General features: G+C 36.7%; 1 protein-coding gene across 11 annotated transcripts in view; it reads left to right on the forward strand.

The window, feature by feature from the left end:
* Positions 1 to 15,321, forward strand: part of DLG2 (discs large MAGUK scaffold protein 2) — a 1,590,913-nt gene that overhangs the window by 520,328 nt on the left and 1,055,264 nt on the right. The gene's annotated exons all lie outside the window — the stretch shown is intronic.

Below are 15,321 nucleotides of genomic sequence, written 5' to 3' on the forward strand. Positions count from 1 at the left end.
TGCAGGTTCCCCACCCCTGGACTAGATGATGTCTGAGTCCAGTCTAACTAGAAATCTACAATACTATGTGCCTCTCTTGCTTTTATATACTCAAGTTAATTAATGATGCATTGAAATACTTTTGTCCCTCAAACATGCTTAAGAAATATTGCATAAGAAACACTCAGCTAAACTTCCTAAAGTCCAAGAATGGGCACTTTTTCTCTCTAACAGCAACTGTCAGGCAACTTAATGAGTCTTACAGACTAAATAATGGTAATTCACTTGTGTTCATGCATACAAACATGCACATATACATATACACATGCACATATATGTGTATACACATACATGGTAACTCAAAAGTCTTGATGTGTTCTAACACTATCAGCTTAAAACTTAAAAACTTTTGGGACACACTATATAATGAAAATCTACAAGTACTTTACATATATTTCATGTGAGCCTCACAACATCCCTTTGAAGGAGAGGGCTTCCCACAGGCATATGTATTCCCATTTTTACAAATGAAGAAGCTCAAGCTGAGAGATGTGAATTGATTTCACTATGACCATAGAACTCACATGTATGGGAGGCTACATTAGAACGTAGGCCATTCTGACTCCATCCATGGCCAGTATTCTGCCTTATGATGCTCTCAGTATATAAGGATCTTAGTATTACAGGAGAGTTAATTTTTAGTTTTATTTGCTCTAGGCAAGAAAGCTCTCTTTCTGCTTTTAAGGCCCCCCCCCCCGACAAAAAAAAAGGAAAATTCCTATTCAGAAGAAGACTTCAAAATACATTAAAATATAAGGGACTTGTGAGGATGGATGGCTTTCTTCTTTTTGCCTGTATTCCCCATTACAGGGCACATACTCAGCACTAAATAAATACTTGGTCACAGACTGATTGATCGATTACAGGGACAAAGGAAAAGATACATGACTGAGGTGGAAGGGAAGACTTAACCATTCACTCATTCTCCAGTGTTGAAACTTAGGTTTTGTCTATGAGTCTTCCCTTTATTTCACCTTTCATAGAATTTGGAGTCCAAACACCTTTATTTGAATTTTAGCCCTGCTCCTTCCTACCTATATGACCTTGGACAAGTCACTTAAGTTCTCATAGACTCAAATTCCTCACTCGTAAAATGAGGATATTAGATTAGAACAGGGGTGGGAAACCTGTGGCCTCAAGGCCACATGTGACCCTCTAGGTCTTCAAATATATCCTTTTGACTGTAGAACAAATACCCTTAATAAAAGGATTTGTTCTATAAAACAGTCAAAAGTCTGTACCTAAGTACCTGGAAGGCCACATGCGGCTTCAATGGTGACAGGTAACCCACCCCTGAACTAGAAGTTCTCCAAGATCCTTTTACTTTCAAAATAAAGGGATCCTATCATCCTCAGGGATAAATAATAGATGTGTTGTGGGAGTTAAGAGATTCCCCAACTTCCTGTTTTATCAAGAATTCTCCTGGAGGACTGAGGCTTCCTCTGTATTTGAAAGGATGGATAATTGTCTGAAAGAATCACAAATGTTTTTTCTTCCTTTTTCCTTTTCACATGGCCTCAAGGAGTCCCATTTAAGTCAAGAAGACCTGATATCCCTTTCCTCATCAAAGTCAAGAACTTTGATGATTAGGAGATTGGCAATATTTAAGCTCTTAAAGTAGTTTTCTTCATAAACTTCATTTACAATCAACAAAATAAAATAATAAGCATATAAAATTGGAACTTAAATCTTGTAAAAAGAAAAAAAAACTCTAGAATTTAAGAGGGCAGAAATCAATTAAAATTCTTCAAACCAGAATAAAATGCATTGATTCTGTTTCTCTTTCCAAAAAAAAAAAAAACCCCAGAACAGGGGTCTTAAGTTCTACTGCCTCTGACTCAACTTACCTCCTGCTTTCTCCCCCTTCCAACCTTCTTTCTTTTTTTCCTTCCTTCCTCATTTAGTCCTTCCTTCGCTCTCCTTGCTTCCCTTCCTTTTTCATATATAATTCTCATTTAACTCATTTTACTTTTCTTCACCTCATGTAGGTCTTTCCATGTTTCTTCTGTGCTTCATATTTCATCATTTTATGGTGCCATGATGTTCTGTCACATGGATATATGATAATTTATTCATCTATTCTCCAGTTGTTATGTTGTGTCAAATATTTTGCTATTATAAGTAGATTAACTATGAAATTTCTTTATAAAATCTCATTTATGATATTTTTGAGATAATGTCTTAGCAATGGAATTACTGAATCCCCCAAGATACTGAAGTCAGACAGTGTTATTTCTGTTTTGGAAATATCTCAGGCCTCCAAAAAAAAAACCTACCCAAAGCTTCAGCACCCTTTGGTCTTTGGAGATCACTGATAATGAAATAGTAGCCCTGTGGTGTTGGTATTTTGAAAACTACTCAGTTATTTATTATAAATGCCAAGTTTTCCTAATTAGAGAAATATATTCAAGGCATTCCTCCAAGTTTCACCAGCATATTGCCCTTCTTTGCTAAATTGTAGTGAAACCATAAAATCATAGGATTTAGAGTTATGAGGAATCTTAGAGCTTGCCTACTCTAAATCCCTCATTTTATAGAGAAGAAAACTGAGAGCAAATGAAATTAGATTGCCCTAGGTTAGACAGATTAGACAGGTACTATGTCCCAATATGTTCATAATTGTTTTAAGAAATGATGATGTAGTAGAATGACCATGGGAATGCAAACCAGTAGAACAGAGTTTAAACCTTGACTCTGACATTTAACAGTTGCGTGACTGTGAGCAAGCTTCGGTCTCTTAGTCTATAACATGGAATGATAATATAGTACTACCTATCTCATGGGAACACTGTGAGGCAAGCATTTGGCAAAGCTTAAAATGCCAGGTAAATACTTGGGTTTAACTTTCTCACAAATGAAATGCATCATTAATCACTTAGTTTTGAATGATTCTATTTTGCTAGGCTTTTTAAGAAGAGAGTTTCAAGTTTTATTTTTTGGTAGTTAGCAAATATAGGTGATTACTTATGCCCTTAAAATGTGACTTTTCCTTATATACTTCTATATAGACTCATTTTATAAGCTGTTGGAGCACAGTAGTCATGTCATGGCTAAGCTAATTATGTCTTCTAATTTCTAGTATGGTGGTCTACATCTAGTAGAAACTGGAATTAGGTCTGCTGAATCATATTGGCCTGGCACAGGTATTTTCCTAATCCTAAAAGATGTTACCTTTTCTTCTTGACTGAGTCATGAAATATTCATGCTAAGCTCCATTGTGAGCCTCCTCTATGAAACCTTCTCACCATGCAATTATTTCTCCATATCCTTAACTTAGAGTTGACAGTATCTACATCACTCATTTACCACTAACTGCATGCAGTAGAAAATACTAGATGTATATGCATTGTTTATGTACATATATAGTATATTTACATATTTTTCACATATGTGCATGCACATATGTATACATATATGTATGCATACATATGTGTGTGTGTGCATGTGTGTACAAATGTATATATTGTTTACCGGTTGTTGTCCTTCATTCTCAGAGAGGAACAAAATGACATCACTATGATAGAGTCAAGTTTCAGTGTGTCCAAATGGCTGATCAGACCAATACAAGCTCAGAATATTCTACCATTGATCGGGCACAAACAGCCCATGTGAACACTTGGTGTGAATTCTCTAAATGTGCACATCTCACGTTTCTTTTGAGCTATTTCAATTCTGGTTTGCTCATAAAATACAGCTATATATATATATATATATATATATATATATATATATATATATATATATATATATATGTAAATGCATACACATGTATATATGTGTGTATATGTGTATACATGTGCATGGTATTTATATATTTTCTATGCCAAATGCCCTTATTGAGAAATTTGATACAGAGATTTGCCCCATTTAGCCACTTCCCTTCTTATCATAGGTGCACATTTTTATTTTGTGACATCAAAGTTTTTTTTTATTTTATCTTTTTTAAAACATCTCTATCTTTGTTTGATTAAGAATATATCACCTAGGGCAGCTAGATGGCACAGTGGATAGAGCACCAGCCATGGATTCAGGAGCACCTGAGTCCAAATCTAGCCTCAGATACTTACTAGCTGTGTGACACTGGGCAAGTCTCATAACCCAGATTGCCTCTTAAAAAAAGAAAGAAAAGAAGAACATATCTCTCTCCACAGTTGTGAGAGGTACATGATCTATTGTCCTTTGAATTTTTTTTTTATTTTTTGTAGTATGAGCTTTACTATTAAGGTCACATATCCAGTGTATTGTGGAATGTGGTGTAAGGTATTCATCTAAACCTAATTTCTACTTCCAAGTAATGTGTTTTTTTCCTTCATTCTTTTTAAATCATTTTATGACTTTGGGCAAGTTGCTTCCTCTCTCTGGATCTCAATGAGAGTATGTTACATAAGATGATTTCTAAGGTCCCTTCCTTAAGGTTCATTCCTGTGATCCTAAGCCTATCTTGGGTTGTCTATCTTATATTGGTCCATACTTTATTTCACTCTTGTATCATTATTTGATTCTACATGTGACTCCTCTTCCCCTTGTCTGATATTACTTGTCTCTCTTAAGGCAAGCAGTTTCCCTTTTGCAATTCCACTATTCCCTACATAGCAGTAAGTATTATGGAATTCCAATAATGGTAAAGCCATGATTTTTTTCTTCTCATCAATAAATCCAAAAACTCCTACTATATGTCTGATTCTGAGTTAAGTGCTAGGATACAGAGACAAAAATGAAAGCCTTCCCTCAAGGAGCATCCTTTTGAAGGGAGCAAAGTGGTATAATTACAATAGCATAGACTATGGAAATAGGGCCCTGGATTCATACCCTGAGATTTTAAATAAGTATATAACTTTGGACAATTCACACTAAGTCTTTGAGCCCTACTTTTATCCTTTTTAAAACAGGAATGTGTAGAGCCAGCACAATATTCACAGAGCCCCATGGAGGTCATGAATATCCCAGTGCAATTCTAAATCACGAAATACAATGGATTCTCCACATGGAAGACAGAACCAAAACATTTATTCAGACACCGGAAAACCAAATCCATCATAGTAACAAAAATCTATACACAATAACAATGCAGGGGACACCACCATCCCCAAGCCTTCCCTTTGTTAGGCTTTCCACAAACCAGGTCCCTTAAAATCACAAACAAGCTCCTTTAAACAAATCACAATCAGGCTTCTCTTAAACGAAATACCCTTCTCTCACTCACAATCAGCTGCAGACTTGCCTTCATCCTTCAGTTCTGACTGCTCTCTCACTAATTTCCCTTTAGCTCTGCTCTAGCTCAGCCCCTTCCTGGTACAGCCTTTCTTGTTCCATGTGACTTAGATTTGTGTGACTCAGGCTTCCATGTAACTTAAACAGTTAACATGGGATTATTAATAAATGGAAAAGATCTTCCCATTTAAATTAACATTACAGAATAATAATATTTCCACTACCTGTCTTAGATAGTTGTTGGAAGACTCTAATAAAAGAATATGTTCAAGGAGCACTGCAGATGTTTTAAATGTTGTCTACATGGGAATAAATTAGAGTTATTTTATTCCTGTCATTTTCTACAGTACCAACCATGGTGTATAGAATCATGGACTTCAAGATGAAAGGAACTATAACCATAATTTATCTAATTCACTGCCATTCTTTTATAAATGAGGGAACCTGAGGCCCAGAGAGGTCGAATGAGTTGTCCAGTCACACAGATCAGATGCAACAAAACCGAGATTTGAACTCAGGCACTCTTATCCAGAGCTCATTCCATTACCCTTCCTCTCCCTGAAACTCAGCTTTCTCATTTGTAAAATGGATGAGTTGACCCCAGTAATCACTAATGTCTCTTCTAAATCTGACTTCTGAGGATTTCTATGAGGGAAAGGATCATTTCTTCTCTGTTAATAGCAATACATTCCAGTACCTTGTAAAGCAGCCTCTTTCCTAGAGGTCCTTGATTTTGACTGACTAGTTCCAAAATCAGTATTTGTGTTTTGTTTCATGACGATTCGCCATGGTAATCACTGTTCATGAATGTGGTATTGAAATCATTTGGGTCATGCCATTTCATCAATGAAAGGTATTTGATGAGGATAGGCTCACGGAAAATGGGATGACACACACTTCCATTGTCTAAATTTGTAGTCCTTCATTTTCCGAGAGACGTATGATGGTGTAGTGAAATGTGATTTTATAATTAGTTTCAGCACTAGCTCCCCAAAACTGCCTGACCTTTTCCCCCATCATTTTCATCATTAGATAGAAAGTACGGCGGACTACTCTAGTTGACAATACCTCAATAAAAAGTGGTGTCAGGCAAGTTTTCCAGTTTCTTCTGATGGGTTATGCTGTGTTAGGGCAATGACCCACATTGTTTGTTGCAGTTTTCAATTAAATGCTGATGCCTTAAAAGAAAAAAAAAATAAAACTCTTTCAAGAATCTGTTTGCTTGAATTACATTTCAGACTCACTAGCAGATTTTGAGGATAACATTCAAACAGGGTGAGGATTTGTTCATTGGATTTAGATCTTAAGAGGACCTTAAAAACCTTCTAATCTCTTGCAAGTTATCTAATGTAATTCTCCCCCTTTCCCCCTTTTTTAACAGTTGAGGAAACTGAGTTTAGGAAAGATGCAATGATTTACACAAATATTATTGCTAGTAAATGGAATTTGAACATAGGTTTTCCAATTTTAAACCCAGTGCTCTTTCTACCATAATATGTTTTCTCTTGTAAAAAAAAATACAGATCTCTGTTTCAGTAAGTTAAATACCATTTTTTCCCTTCTGCCTGGGTAATTCTTAACCTCAATTCAAGGCCCATTTTCATAAGGTCATACATTTCATATTGGGAGGCACCTCAACGTGACACCCTTCCCATTTCCCTGTTTAGAGTTGATAAAACTGAAACTGAGAAAGGTGAACTTGGCCCTGGTCACATAGCTAATAAATGTCAGATATAAGAATAATCAAGCATTAAGCATTTATTAATCACCTACTGTGTACTAGACACTGTGTTAAGCACTAAAGATACAAAAAGAGGCAAAAAATAGTCCCTGTTCTCAAGAGGATTGCAATCTAATGGGGGATGCAGCATGCAAACAAATATATATGGTATGACATATACACATGATAAATAAGAAATAATTAACAGAGAGAAGAAATTGGAGTTAAAAGGAAATGGGAAAAGCTTCCTGTAGAAGGTGGGATTTTCTGAACTTGGGTCTTCCTGCCTGTCCAACACTTTTGTCCACTGTATTCTTTTCTCATGATGGCTTGTGTGATTAGTTGTGCATGTGTGTGTGTGTGTGTGTGTGTGTGTGCGTGTACGTGTGTAATGAAAGAGAATTAAAAATGAAGTGAGAAGATTTGGGCTCAAGCTCTAGTTTGCTACTTACTGAATTGTTGTGTGACCTTGGAAAATCCACATAACTTCTCTAAATCCCCTCATCTGTAAAAAGGATGTACAAGATGGAAGACTTATGAAAACGAGCAGTACAGAAGGCATGGTTTTGAAATTCAGAAAGTCAGGGCCAGGACTTGGGGAGAATGAAGGTGAGAAAAATGAAGGAGAATGATTAGATTCCATTCAGCATTTGCTTTGTTCTTTTAACTTCTATATTCACAGGAAATTACATGATCTTGGAATGAAAAGACCTGAACTTGAGCCTGATATTGACTGTCATTAGATGTATAATTCTGGGGAAGTTATGACTTTGAACCAATGAGCTTCAAATATTCTTCAAAAAAAAGGATACTAATACTTAAGCCACCTCCCCTTGAGAAAAGCTACCTATTCCCATGGGTGTATGGGAAAATGGAAGAACCATAGGAATATGATTTATACTGGTAGCCTGTTTATTAAATCTTACTTTTATCTTTTGCCAAAGTCTATTCCTTTTACTCCTGTTTTAGTAATGGTGAGGAAAAGATCATACCACCTGATCTTTTAATAGCATTATATGACATCAAAGGTATAACTAGGATGGGGAAACAGGTACTTTACCTCAGTTTAAATGTTTATAGGACATTGAGTACAAGATGTCCAATAAACAATTGGTGATCGTCTTCTAGAGATCAAGAGAGATGTTAGGTCTGGATAAACAGAGCTGAGAATTACCTGCATATAGAAGATATTTGGACCTTGAACTCACCAAGAAAAATACTATTGAGGGAGAAGATAAGAGGGTCTACAATAGTCTTTTGAGTGACATCTGTGCTTAGTGGGCATGACATGAGTGAAAATACAGCAAATCCAGCCAGGACCACTCTTCAAATCCTAGTTCAAAATTTTGTTGTTTCATTGACTAGTTTCAGTCATGTCTGATTCTTCATGAACCAATTTGGAGTTTTCTTGGGAGAGACACTGTAGTGGTTTGCCATTTCCTCTGAGGCAAAAAGAGGGTTAAGTGAGTTGCCCACAGTCGCATAACTAACTGGTAATTGAGGTCAAATTTGAACTCAGGTGTTCTTCACTCTGGGTCACTGTCTGCAATGCCATACCAATACCACTTTTTAAATCCCAATCCAAGATATATATCCCAAATATGATTTCTTGGGTTCCTTATAAAGTAACCCCAATGAGCTGTAGTTAGATAGGTATGACAACCAGGAGAAATCACTATCATGGAAAATCTAGAAAAATAGAGTATACAAGATATTTATGATCAATTTACTACTGATTATCACATTGAATGCTATCAAATAGAGAGGAAGGGCAGTAATCTAAATATTAGTTCCATTTTATATATAAAAAACTAAGTCTTTGGGGAAGTTAAGTAATATCCTCTAAATCACAGACAATAAATATCTGAGCTAGGGCTCAAGCCTAGGTCTTCTGACTCCAAGAACAGGATCTACTCTACTAGAGCAATTCCTGTGATTCAATGAGCAAATACAGTGACCACCACCAAACACTTATTTGAACCTAGACCAGTGTTTCCTTGCCAGCCTTTTGTTATCCTTCCATGATTCTCTGCAATTTCCCTTTCTATGTGTGAATATCCACCAAAATGAAACAAAACAATATAAATACAGATATCCTTTCCATATCACAATTTTCCTAATTGTAGTTCCAATATACCATGGGTTGATATATAGAAATTAAATGGGAATTTCTGGAGAGTTTCACAGAAGCCATAGATGACATGAAAAGACCAACAGACAACACAGAAAAACTTTAGAAACTCAGAAATCCATAAAATATAAGTACCATAGTAGTTCAGATTTCTGCTCTAGTACAAAAGGAAAGCCAAAATATTTTACATGGATTTTCCACATCATGGGGGCACTGCACCCCAACCCCCATGAAGTGAGAGGGCTAACCCTATATCCTAATTATCCCAGAGTGTATGCTTGGAGTTGAGGGGCTGGGATGGAATAAGGTGGGGAGGGTAAAAAAGAAAAGGAAAGTAATGGAGGAAGAACTAGCTGGACTCATACAAAGAAGAAGCTACTTAATTTTATGACCTTCATTTGTTTAATTATGCTTTGGGTTCTCCTGTTTTTCTTTTTCCTTTTCTTTAATGGCAGGACCGTAGACTGAGAGCTAGAATAAACCTTAAATGCCATCTAGTCCCAAATTTTCATGTTATGGATGTAGGAACAGGCCTAGGGAGATGAAGGAGCTTGTCTAAAATCATAAAAGTAATAAGTATATTTGCCTCAAGGTCTCCTCACTCCAAATCCATTGTTCATTTCTTGAGTGCCAGGCTTCAAAAACCAGCCCAAGATATAGATTTCAAACATATTTGTTGGGATTCTGATAAAATTGCTCCCAATGAGAAGGAAATTAACGAGAGTTGAAATGAGTAAATAGCTTTAACTGCTATGAGACAATGCTGAACTAAAAGGCTTGCAAAGACCCTGATGTGGGATGTTCCTTGTTCTCTTTGACATTTCACTCTCTAAAATTGGGGAGTCAGGAGACCTATTGAATATCAGTGTCTTTTTTTTCCTTTAAGTTAAAATTCCACATTTCTGAGTCATGTTCTGTTTAAGACTCAGTTGGATTTCAAGCTGGTGGTGAATTTGTCACGTTTAGTGAATAAATCTCAGCCATTTAGAATGACTTTCCTCTGTGTTATAGACCAATTGGCTAAATTGATGTGGAAATGGGTTTGTCATACTTTGTGAAAATGGGAAATTGGCCTCTCCTCAATTAGAGGGGCCAGTGATTTGGTTGTCATAGCTATCCATTACTGAGACACAAAAATTAATATAATCATGAGACCCTATCATAATGCTAGAGTTTCCAGACAAGTCTAATACTCTCCTTCACATCTACTCAGTGCATGCCAGACCTTTCGTGTATATAGTGAGAGATGTAATTTGACCCAGGGCATAACAGCAGTGAGCGGTTATAAAATGGTTCACTGCTAGTGTGTAGCAAACGTGAGTATGGAAAGAGCCACATTTTATTTTGTTGAGTTATGTTCTATTTATGGGAAGCCGATAACTTTTGTCTCACACTGTAGAGGTCAGAAAACAAACCCTATTTAGGTCATTGCACATCTCTCAAAATAATAACTGTGGACACTGCCCTCTATGAATTTAGCAGGATGAGGGATGAGGTAGAAATAACAATACAGGCTCCAAAGTGGTTGTCTGGAGGTCATTAAAAAGTTGTTTTGAAAGAACCTAGAATGAGAGTAGGTGAAGGGAGGAAATTCATTTTTAGTGAGAATTAGGAGTGTGAAATTCTTGAATACGCAAAATAACGATTATAGTCCTAGTGACCAACGTTTGTGTTGTGCTTTGTGATGACAAAAAGTTTGTTTATATCATTTATCTTCTTAAGTATTCTTACAAGCCAATAAGTGAGGCAAGTAAATCAAGTGTTGTAATTTCAAGTTAGCAGATGAAGAAAATGAGAAAATGATCCTATCACTTCTGTAACAGAATTTACTTCAAGGTACTACAATTTAGAAAGAACATTGACAGGTTGGAATATGTCCAGTAAAAGGTGACAGGGGTGATGGAGAAAATTAAATCCGTGTCATACAAGGCTCTGGTGAATAATATGAGCATGTTTAGCCTACAGAAGTGAACCACTTGAATGAGTAGGATGGCCATTTCAAAATATTTTAAAATTTTGTTTTGTTGTTATATTGTCTAGATTTTACCTTGTAATCCTCTATCTCTTATCTCCTAGGACTCTATCTTATATGGAAAAGAATTTAAAAAGAAAATAAAAACAGAAAGAAGAGGGGGAAAATGAGTAAAATTGATTTACACATTAACAAATAAAATGAAATAAAATCTGATTTAACTTGCAGAGATCCAAGCCTTGAACTCTGACCTTAAAAAAGGACTAGAGAGTCTTTTCATATCTTTTCTTTGGTGCTAAGCTCGTTCTATACATTTCTCAACTTTCATTTTCCTTTGTTTTCTGGTAGTTTTCTCCATTTACATTGTTGTAATTCTATATTGTTTTCTTGACCCTAGTTACTTCAGTCTGCACTAGTTCAATTAAGTCTTTCCATGTTTCTCTGCATCCATCATGTTCTCATTGTCTTCATAGCCCATGCTATCCCATTATGGTCATTTACCACAGTTTTAGTCATCCCCAAAGAGAAGCATCTACTTGGTTTCCAGTTCTTTGCTAATGCAAAAAGTTCTCTTGTAAATATTTTGGTAAATATCAGGGCATTTTTTTTTTATTATTTCCTACTTGGAGTAGATGCGTATAACCTCTGAGTCAAGGGGTATGAATATTTTAGCCACTTTTTTTTTCTCAATTCTTTGCTTTTCAGAATGATTCTACCACCAACAATGTATTAGTGCACCTGTATTTTTCACAACCTAATATTATTACTGTCTTTGAACATATTTACCCATCTTATGGGTTTCAGGTGAAATCTCAGGGTTTTTTTAGGTTTGTATTTCTCTCATCATTAGTAACTTGGAACATTCTTTAAAGGTTATTAATAGTTTGAAGTTCTTCTGAGATCTGTTTGTTCACATCCTGTGACTACTTCTGTTGGGGAGCATCTTTGGGCCATATATTTAGGTGGCTCCCAGACCTATCTTCGATATCGTACCCTAGTCAGAGATATTTGATAATTTTTCCTGTTTTTTTATGGTTTTTTCTTATTTCCTACTTTACTTTCTAACTACCAGATAACTTTTGTTTGTTCAAAAACCTTTCAGTTTCAAGAAATCAAAATTATCTTTTTTATCTTTTATTTATTTATTTATTTAACTTTTAACATTCATTTTCACAAAATTTTGGGTTCCAAATTTTCTCCCCATTTGTCTCCTCCGCCCACCCAAAAACAATGAGCATTCTAATTGCTCCTATCACCAATCTGCACTCTCTTCTCTCATCCCTCCCTTCCCTTGTCCCCATCTTCTCTTTTGTCCTGTAGGGCCAGATAACTTTCTATACCCCATTACCTGTATTTCTTGTTTCTTAGTAGCAAGAACAGTACTCGACAGTTGTTCCTAAAACTTTGAGTTCCAACTTCTCTTCATCCCTCCCTCCCCACCCATTCCCTTTGGGAAGGCAAGCAATTCAATATAGGCCATATCTGTGTAGTTTTGCAAATGACTTCCATGATAGTTGTGTTGTGTAAGACTAACTATATTTCCCTCCATCCTATCCTGCCCCCCATTGCTTCTATTCTCTCTTTGGATCCTGTCCCTCCCCAAGAGTATTGACTTCAAATTGTTCTCTCCTCCTATTGCCCTCCCTTCCATCCTCCCCCCTCGACCCTGCTTATCCCCTTATCCCCCACTTTCCTGTATTGTAAGATAGGTTTTCATACCAAAATGAGTGTGCACTTTATTCCTTCCTTTAGTCGAATGTGATGAGAGTAAACTTCATGCTTTTCTCTCATCTCCCCTCTTTTTCCCTCCATTAAAAAGTCTTTTGCTTGCCTCTTTTATGAGAGATAATTTGCCCCATTACATTTCTCCCTTTTTCCTCCCAATACATTTCTCTCTCACAGCTTAATTTCATTTTTTTAAGCTATGATCCCATCCTATTCAATTCATTCTGTCGCTGTGTGTGTGTGCATGTGTGCATGTGTGCATGTGTGTGTGTATATAATCCCACCAACTACCCAGATACTGAAAAGTTTCAAGAGTTACAAACATTGTCTTTCCATGTAGGAATGCAAACAGTTCAACTCTGGTAAGTCCCTTATGACTTCTCTTTGCTGTTTACTTTTTCATGCTTCTCTTCATTCTTGTGTTTGAAAGTCAAATTTTCTTTTCAGCTCTGGTCTTTTCATCAAGAATGCTTGAAAGTCCTTGATTTCACTGAAAGTCCATTTTTTCCCCTGAAGTATTATACTCAGTTTTGCTGGGTAGGTGATTCTTGGTTTTAGTCCTAGTTCCTTTGACTTCTGGAATATCCTATTCCATGCCCTTTGATCTTTTAATGTAGAAGCTGCTAGATCTTGTGTTATCCTGATTGTATTTCCACAATACTTGAATTGTTTCTTTCTAGCTGCTTGCAATATTTTCTCCTTGACCAGGGAACTCTGAGATTTGGCTACAATGTTCCTAGGAGTTTCTCTTTTTGGATCTCTTTCAGGCAGTGATCAGTGGATTCCTTGAATACTTATTTTGCCCTCTGGTTCTAGAATCTCAGGGCAGTTTTCCTTGATAATTTCATGAAAGATCATGTCTAGGCTCTTTTTTTGATCATGGCTTTCAGGTAGGCCCATAATTTTTAAATTGTCTCTCCTGGATCTATTTTCCAGGTCAGTTGTTTTCCCAATGAGATATTTCACATTATCTTCCATTTCTTCATTCTTTTGGTTTTGTTTTGTGATTTCTTGGTTTCTCATAAAGTCATTAGCCTCCACCTGTTCCATTCTAATTTTGAAAGAACTATTTTCTTCAGTGAGCTTTTGAACCTCCTTTTCCATTTGGCTAATTCTGCTTTTGAAAGCATTCTTCTCCTCATTGGCTTTTTGAACCTCTTTTGGCAATTGAGTTAGCCTATTTTTCAAGGTGTTATTTTCTTTAGCACTTTTTTGGGTCTCCTTTAGCAAGGTGTTGACCTGCTTCTCATACTTTTCTTTCATCTCTCTCATTTCTCTTCCCAGTTTTTCCTCCACCTCTCTAACTTGATTTTCAAAATCCTTTTTGAGCTCTGCCATGGCCTGAGCCCATTGAATATTTATTTTGGATGTCTGGGATACAGAAGTCTTGACTTCTATGTCTTTTCCTGATGGTAAGCATTGTTCTTCCTCATCTGAAAGGATGGGAGGAGATATCTATTCACCAAGAAAGTAGCCTTCTATGGTTTTATTTTTTTTTCCCTTTTCTGGGCATTTTCCCAGCCAGTTACTTGATTTCTGAGTTTCCTCTCCACACCCATCTCACCTCCAGTTCTGCCCAGCTAGTGCTTGGGGGCTGAGATTCAAATGCTGCTTCCCAGCTTCAGGGCTTTGGATGGGGGTGGGGCTACTATTCAGTGTGAGATTAAGTTTAGGTGCTCAAGTTGGGGTAGGGCAGCCTCATGGGGCAGTTCCCTCAGGGGGTTTATGCAGAGACCTTTGACAACGGATCCAGGCTCCTGCCTGCTTTGGGAGCCCCTGTCTGCTGCTGCCTCTGCTGCTGCCTCCCGAGGTAGCCTGAGTTATAGAGACACCCTGCTCCCCTCTCGGCGAACTGAAAAGACTCTCTCACTGACCTTTGGCACCTGTGGGTGGAGGGACCTGCTGGGCTGTTGGAGATTCTGTTCCTGAAGCTTGCTGGGATCTGCTCCTCTTGGTGCTGTGTGGCCAAGGCAGGGCTGGGCTCTGCTCTGGGTCCAGGGCACAAGAGACCTTTGCTGTTGGTTTTTCAGGGCTCTCTGTAACAGAAATCTCCTCTACTCCATTGTTCTGTGGCTTCTGCTGCTCCAGATTTGTTGGGAGTTCTTCTTTACAGTAATTTTATGAACTGTGGGTTCGGAGCTAGCATATGTGTGTCTTTCTACTCCACTATCTTGGCTTCTCTCCCTCTTTTATCTTTTCAAATTACATTTCTCTCCTTTTGATTAGGTATTGACTGCCTACACATAGCAACATATAGTATATATGTTTCTAATCTAATGTATACTTTTATTGTATAATTTTTGTATTGTGTAATTTTTATTGTATTGCACAATTTATTGTATAATTTTATTGTATAATTTTGTATAAGTGTATATTTGTATTGTGTAATTTTACTGTAAAATTTATATAAATTTTGTATAAATTTTAATTGTATAAGTTTTAACAACAGAGTTATGAATCAATTTTAAGTTTATAATGAATATTATATAAGATGTTGGCCTTAGCATTGTTTCTGCCTGACTA

The sequence above is a fragment of the Notamacropus eugenii genome, chromosome 5 (assembly GCF_028372415.1).
Source record: "Notamacropus eugenii isolate mMacEug1 chromosome 5, mMacEug1.pri_v2, whole genome shotgun sequence".
In the NCBI taxonomy this organism is placed as follows: domain Eukaryota; kingdom Metazoa; phylum Chordata; class Mammalia; order Diprotodontia; family Macropodidae; genus Notamacropus; species Notamacropus eugenii.